The 8,663-nt window shown below is 43.9% G+C and overlaps 1 pseudogene; it reads right to left on the bottom strand.

Annotated features, from left to right (window-relative positions):
- Positions 1-4,053: 4,053 nt before the first annotated feature.
- On the bottom strand, positions 4,054-8,176 carry LOC135546717 (olfactory receptor 52D1-like; annotated as a pseudogene).
- Positions 8,177-8,663: the final 487 nt, after the last annotated feature.

Raw genomic sequence — 8,663 nt, 5'->3', positions numbered from 1 at the left:
ACCCAACATGATGTAGGAGACCATCCCTAACCCAATGTGATGAGAGAGTAGGGAGACCATCCATAACCCAACATGATGTAGGGAGACCATCCATAACCCAACATGATGAGAGAGTAGGGAGACCATCCATAACCCAACATGATGTAGGGAGACTATCCCTAACCCAACATGATGTAGGGAGACCATCCCTAACCCAACATGATGTAGGGAGACCATCCCTAACCCAACATGATGTAGGGAGACCATCCCTAACCCAACATGATGTAGGGAGACCATCCCTAACCCAACATGATGTAGGGAGACCATCCCTAACCCAATGTGATGAGAGAGTAGGGAGACCATCCATAACCCAACATGATGTAAGGGAGACCATCCCTAACCCAACATGATGTAGGGAGACCATCCATAACCCAACATGATGTAGGGAGACCATCCCTAACCCAACATGATGTAGGGAGACCATCCCTAACCCAATGTGATGAGAGAGTAGGGAGACCATCCCCAACCCAACATGATGTAGGGAGACCATCCCTAACCCAACATGATGTAGGGAGACCATCCCTAACCCAATGTGATGAGAGAGTAGGGAGACCATCCATAACCCAACATGATGTAGGGAGACCATCCCTAACCCAACATGATGTAGGGAGACCATCCTAACCCAACATGATGAGAGAGTAGGGAGACCATCCCTAACCCAATGTGATGAGAGAGTAGGGAGACCATCCATAACCCAACATGATGTAGGGAGACCATCCCTAACCCAATGTGATGAGAGAGTAGGGAGACCATCCATAACCCAACATGATGTAGGGAGACCATCCATAACCCAACATGATGAGAGAGTAGGGAGACCATCCATAACCCAACATGATGTAGGGAGACTATCCCTAACCCAACATGATGTAGGGAGACCATCCCTAACCCAACATGATGTAGGGAGACCATCCCTAACCCAACATGATGTAGGGAGACCATCCCTAACCCAACATGATGTAGGGAGACCATCCCTAACCCAACATGATGTAGGGAGACCATCCCTAACCCAACATGATGTAGGGAAACAATCCCCTAACCCAACATGATGTAGGGAGACCATCCCTAACCCAACATGATGAGAGTAGGAGACCATCCATAACCCAACATGATGTAAGGAGACCATCCCTAACCCAACATGATGAGAGAGTAGGAGACCATCCATAACCCAACATGATGTAGGGAGACCATCCCTAACCCAACATGATGAGAGAGTAGGAGACCATCCATAACCCAACATGATGTAGGGAGACCATCCCTAACCCAACATGATGTAGGGAGACCATCCCTAACCCAATGATGAGAGAGTAGAGACCATCCATAACCCAACATGATGTAAGGGAGACCATCCTAACCCAACATGATGTAGGGAGACCATCCATAACCCAACATGATGTAGGGAGACCATCCCTAACCCAACATGATGTAGGGAGACCATCCCTAACCCAAATGTGATGAGAGAGTAGGGAGACCATCCCCAACCCAACATGATGTAGGGAGACCATCCCTAACCCAACATGATGTAGGGAGACCATCCCTAACCCAATGTGATGAGAGAGTAGGGAGACCATCCATAACCCAACATGATGTAGGGAGACCATCCCTAACCCAACATGATGTAGGGAGACCATCCCTAACCCAACATGATGAGAGAGTAGGGAGACCATCCCTAACCCAATGTGATGAGAGAGTAGGGAGACCATCCATAACCCAACATGATGTAGGGAGACCATCCCTAACCCAATGTGATGAGAGAGTAGGGAGACCATCCATAACCCAACATGATGTAGGGAGACCATCCATAACCCAACATGATGAGAGAGTAGGGAGACCATCCAAAACCCAACATGATGTAGGGAGACCATCCATAACCCAATGTGATGAGAGAGTAGGGAGACCATCCCCAACCCAACATGATGTAGGGAAACCATCCCCAACCCAACATGATGTAGGGAGACCATCCCTAACCCAACATAATATAATATAATATAATAATAATAATAATATATCCCATTTAGCAGACGCTTTTGTCCAAAGCGACTTACAAGTCGGCTGGGGCCACTACTTTTACATATGGGTGGCCCCAGCAGGAATCGAACCCACGACGCTTGGCGTTGCAAGCGCCATGCTCTACCGACTGAGCCACACAGGACAGAACATGATGTAGGGAGACCATCCCTAACCCAACATGATGTAAGGGAGACCATCCATAACCCAACATGATGTAGGGAGACCATCCCCAACCCAACATGATGTAGGGAGACCATCCCTAACCCAACATGATGTAGGGAGACCATCCCTAACCCAACATGATGTAGGGAGACCATCCCTAACCCAATGTGATGTAGGGAGACCATCCCTAACCCAACATGATGAGAGAGTAGGGAGACCATCCCCAACCCAACATGATGTAGGGAGACCATCCCTAACCCAACATGATGTAGGGAGACCATCCTAACCCAACATGATGTAAGGGAGACCATCCCTAACCCAATGTGATGAGAGAGTAGGAGACCATCCCTAACCCAATGTGTAACCCAATGTGATGAGAGAGTAGGGAGACCATCCCCAACCCAACATGATGTAAGGAGACCATCCCTAACCCAACATGATGTAGGGAGACCATCCCTAACCCAACATGATGTAGGGAGACCATCCCTAACCCAACATGATGTAGGGAGACCATCCATAACCCAACATGATGTAGGGAGACCATCCCTAACCCAACATGATGTAGGGAGACCATCCCTAACCCAACATGATGTAGGGAGACCATCCATAACCCAACATGATGTAGGGAGACCATCCCTAACCCAATGTGATGAGAGAGTAGGGAGACCATCCCTAACCCAACATGATGTAGGGAGACCATCCCCAACCCAACATGATGTAGGGAGACCATCCCTAACCCAATGTGATGAGAGAGTAGGGAGACCATCCCCAACCCAATGTGATGAGAGAGTAGGGAGACCATCCCTAACCCAATGTGATGAGAGAGTAGGGAGACCATCCCCAACCCAACATGATGTAGGGAGACCATCCCTAACCCAACATGATGTAGGGGAGACCATCCCCAACCCAACATGATGTAGGGAGACCATCCCTAACCCAACATGATGTAAGGGAGACCATCCATAACCCAACATGATGTAGGGAGACCATCCATAACCCAACATGATGAGAGAGTAGGGAGACCATCCCTAACCCAATGTGATGTTGACATGGTCATTGTCGTTGTTTAATTGGCGCTGTAATGAACATCATAGGTCTGCTACTGCTGCGTCAACACTTGTTATTTACACACTAAATTACCCAGGGGGCATCATGCCGGTCGTACTGGACACAGAGGATGGTAACATCACCAAGAGGCCAATTAGTCAATGAGACAGTGTGACTGGGAGTCAGTGAAGAATTACTCTCTCACCATGACCATTAATTATCAACAATTATTAATGTCCCGTCCTGCGTCTTAGATCATCAACAGCAGCCTTCCTGGAAAAATGTGCTCTGATTTTGTTGTCTGTTGTATTTTATTTGGTGTCAGTTGTCATTCAGGTATATGTGAAACCGTGTCACGTTGTAATTAGGTGTTTAATAACGTATGCGTGCACAATCTTCGTGTATATGTTTGTGAGGTCATAGTGTACATTTTGTTGCGCTTGTTTTCCACTCTTGTAATCTCTACACCCTTTTTTATTCTGCAACGCCTCCAACCACGGAGCAAGTAGTTATGAGGTGACAATCATTTCTTTGCTTTGTCTTAAAATAAATATAGGCATGGGACTCATGATGAGGAGAGTAGGGGACTTAAATTAACTTTTTTTTGGTCAACCAGCCAACTGTAAGGGCAGGCAGATTTAAAAATCTACCAGTCACTTCGATTTGTTTTACGAGTCCAAATATTTTTTGACGCTAAATTTACACAAACAAAACCCCAAAACAGATGAGTATTTTTTGTAATGTTTCTAAAAAAAAGAATACATTTAAATGTATAACTCATAAGACGTAATGTGCTATATTGTTTAATTTCATTTTTTTTTAAATGTATTGTAAACTGAGACTTTTAACAAAAATATCAAAAGATAAGACAAATGTTCACTTGCCCCTTTAAAAGACAGGCGGTAACAAGAGAGATTCTGAGGAGCAGTGTTGTCTTCTCTTCCATTTGCAGTTTAATCTCAAACATTGAAAAACAACCTATCACTCTTAAGTACCAACTCAGTGTTCTTATAGTCAGAGTGTCCTCTCTGATATTAAAAAGTTGGGAGTTTGATCCCCGGGGGCCAAGTCATACCCAAGACTGTAAAAAATGTACAATCTGTTTCTGCTTGGTACTTAGCATTAAGGAGATATATTTGGTCTCTTCCATTTGCAGTTTAATCTCAAACATTGAAAAACAACCTATCACTCTTAACTCAGTGTTCTTATAGTCAGAGTGTCCTCTCTGATATTAAAAAGTTGGGAGTTTGATCCCCGGGGGCCAAGTCATACCCAAGACTGGAAAAAATTGTACAATCTGTTTCTGCTTGGCACTTAGCATTAAGGAGATATATTTGGTGGGTAAGGCCCTGTGGCTCGAGCATCCTGTCCGGGTGGTGTACTTGAACATCAAACACCACCCGCTACAGAAACAGGAAATGGGCTCCTGCTTCGGCTCGCACAAGAAAAAAAGACTCATGCATCACTCTGAACATCAGACTCAACTGATCCCACAAAGATGAATAACAAGGTTTGAAACAAACATCAATTTAAATAAAAAAAAAACTATATTTCCAAGTACAACATGGTTTATTGTATTCAGTACCACACAAGTCAATCATAGTCTATTTTATTACGTGTAAAATATTTAAGCAAGTGAACTGTAATCTCTTTATAACCGTATATGACAGGATGAAAACAGGCAGGAACTAGAAGATACATCAGACTAATAAACAAGCGGAAATCAGGAGGGACAGCGTTCACCCTATAGCCAATGAACGCTGCCATTGCACTTAAATAAGCAACACAAATAACCATTGATATGAGTACTGCAGGTATCAATGGCCTTCTGCCGCAAATCTCCTGATGGTGATTTCAATATAGCTATAAAGATGAGCACATAGGAATACACGATGAATATACAGTCGGTAGTCGGTATGCAGAAGGCCACTATACCTGCAATGTAGTTTCTGGAAACGTTACCACAAGCCAGACTTACCACTGATGTGTGCTCACAAAACTAATGGTACATCGTATTGGACTTACAAAATTTAAGAGGTATTATCAAACCAACCATCACAATAATCACAACACTGTTTTCGAATCACAAACACAGCGTTGAAAATAAGAGAATGAGTCACGTTGATATAGGCGTTGTATCTCAGAGGAAGACACATAGCAACGTAACGATCTATAGCCATCCCCAGTAAGATAGTGGATTGAAAACAGGCACAGTAATGAAGGCAAAACATCTGAACAAGACATTCCTCTCTGGCAATCGAGTTAATGTTAGATAGGAAACTAATCAGCATCCTGGGTACAAAGATCACAGGCACAGCAATGCCCAGAGCTGATATGGCTCCTATAAGGATATACATAGGAGCGTGGAACGTGTGTTGTTTGGTAATCACGAGAATAAGAGCAGAGTTAGCAACTAGAGAGTAAACAAAACCCAAACAGAGAGGGGCGAAGAGAATAGGACGATACTGTAGAAGACTGCCGAATCCATTCAGGTAGAGGGTTTGGTGAGAGACGTTGCTTGGTGAGCTTTCCATGCTAACCTCAGAACCACAAGTCACTACAATGGATAAATCACAAAGAAAACATTTTCACTGGAATGACAGTTTGTTGCAAGAAGAAGTTATATTGTACCTTCATTACATCAGCTTTTATAAATCAACAACACATAGTGACGCAATGCAGATCCAAAACAACAGAACACAGTGACACAATGCAGATCCAAAACAACAGAACATAGTGACGCAATGCAGATCCAAAACAACAGAACACACAGTGACGCAATGCAGATCCAAAACAATAGAACATAGTGACACAATGCAGATCCAAAACAACAGAACATAGTGACGCAATGCAGATCCAAAACAACAGAACATAGTGACGCAATGCAGATCCAAAACAACAGAACATAGTGACGCAATGCAGATCCAAAACAATAGAACACATAGTGACGCAATGCCGATCCAAAACAACAGAACATAGTGACGCAATGCAGATCCAAAACAACAGAACATAGTGACGCAATGCAGATCCAAAACAACAGAACACATAGTGACGCAATGCAGATCCAAAACAACAGAACACAGTGACGCAATGCAGATTCAAAACAACAGAACATAGTGACGCAATGCAGATCCAAAACAACAAAACACAGTGACGCAATGCAGATCCAAAACAACAGAACATAGTGACGCAATGCAGATCCAAAACAACAGAACATAGTGACGCAATGCAGATCCAAAACAACAGAACATAGTGACGCAATGCAGATCCAAAACAACAGAACATAGTGACGCAATGCAGATCCAAAACAACAGAACACATAGTGACGCAATGCCGATCCAAAACAACAGAACATAGTGACGCAATGCAGATCCAAAACAACAGAACATAGTGACGCAATGCAGATCCAAAACAACAGAACACAGTGACGCAATGCAGACCCAAAGCAACAGAACACAGCGACGCAATGCAGATCCAAAACAACAGAACACAACGACGCAATGCAGACCCAAAACAACAGAACACAGTGACACAATGCAGACCAAAACAACAGAACACAGTGACGCAATGCAGATCCAAAACAACAGAACACAGTGACGCAATGCAGATCCAAAACAACAGAACACAGTGACGCAATGCAGATCCAAAACAACAGAACACAGTGACGCAATGCAGACCCAAAACAACAGAACACAGTGATGCAATGCAGATCCAAAACAACAGAACATAGTGACGCAATGCAGATTCAAAACAACAGAACACAGTGACGCAATGCAGATTCAAAACAACAGAACACAGCGACGCAATGCAGACCCAAAACAACAGAACACAGTGACGCAATGCAGATCCAAAACAACAGAACACAGTGACGCAATGCAGATCCAAAACAACAGAACACACAGTGATGCAATGCAGATCCAAAACAACAGAACACACAGTGATGCAATGCAGATCCAAAACAACAGAACACACAGTGATGCAATGCAGATCCAAAACAACAGAACACAGCGATGCAATGCAGATCCAAAACAACAGAACACAGTGACGCAATGCAGATCCAAAACAACAGAATTAATTGGAAAAAGGGAAATATCAGGTCATAAAAGACACAAGAACAGATACATGTTAACATATGAAGCAAAGCACCGTCATCAACATGACCAGGGGTAGGGGTAAGGGTAAGGAGACCTACCTGTGCTGTAGAACACAGCTGGAGAGGCTCTGAATACCAGACGGGGTAAGGGGTAGGAGGCTCTGAATACCAGACGGGGTTAGGGGTAGGAGGCTCTGAATACCAGACGGGGTTAGGGTGTAGGAGGCTCTGAATACCAGACGGGGTTAGGGGTAGGAGGCTCTGAATACCAGACGGGGTTAGGGGTAGGAGGCTCTGAATACCAGCAACTCTTCACCTCCCGCTTTGCCTCCTGCTTAAATCTCCTTCTAACCCTAACCCTTAAATACCCTTCCCTCCCGTCCCCTGGTAAAGTGTTGGGCCATTGCTGTAATACAGATGTCCACACAGGAGTCCAATCATACTGGCCAAAACACTGTGTACCAACAGCATGTTGTGATGACGTGATATTTAGGCCAAAATAGGTGAGTACACACAGTTCTCATGAGAATCCAAAGGTGAAGCTAGGGGCTGGACAGCATGTCCTGACGGACAGATGCGAACGTATTGCATTCACTAACAAGACTGAGGATGTACAGAGCGGTTTTGAATAATGTCATGTGTACTAACACTAGAATTAACTCTAACCTCTACACTTTACAGTGCATGATATACAGCATGAGATTTACCCAGAAAACCAACAAAGACAACATATTACACCAAAAACAAACATGTTAGTGTCAATGAGTTCTAGAATGAGTTGAGTTGTGTTGGTTGTGAGGTAGTTACGACCAATTAGTTCTAGAATGAGTTGAGTTGTGTTGGTTGTGAGGTAGTTACGACCAATTAGTTCTAGAATGAGTTGAGTTGTGTTGGTTGTGAGGTAGTTACGACCAATGAGTTCTAGCATGAGTTGAGTTGTGTTGGTTGTGAGGTAGTTACGACCAATTAGTTCTAGAATGAGTTGAGTTGTGTTGGTTGTGAGGTAGTTACGACCAATGAGTTTTAGCATGAGTTGAGTTGTGTTGGTTGTGAGGTAGTTACGAACAATGAGTTCTAGCATGAGTTGAGTTGTGTTGGTTGTGAGGTAGTTACGACCAATTAGTTCTAGAATGAGTTGAGTTGTGTTGGTTGTGAGGTAGTTACGACCAATTAGTTCTAGAATGAGTTGAGTTGTGTTGGTTGTGAGGTAGTTACGACCAATTAGTTCTAGAATGAGTTGAGTTGTGTTGGTTGAGAGGTAGTTACGACCAATTAGTTCTAGAATGAGTTGAGTTGTGTTGGTTGTGAGGTAGTT

Source organism: Oncorhynchus masou, chromosome 9 (assembly GCF_036934945.1).
Source record: "Oncorhynchus masou masou isolate Uvic2021 chromosome 9, UVic_Omas_1.1, whole genome shotgun sequence".
NCBI classification, from domain to species: domain Eukaryota; kingdom Metazoa; phylum Chordata; class Actinopteri; order Salmoniformes; family Salmonidae; genus Oncorhynchus; species Oncorhynchus masou.
This window is presented reverse-complemented; position numbering and strand designations above follow the sequence as displayed.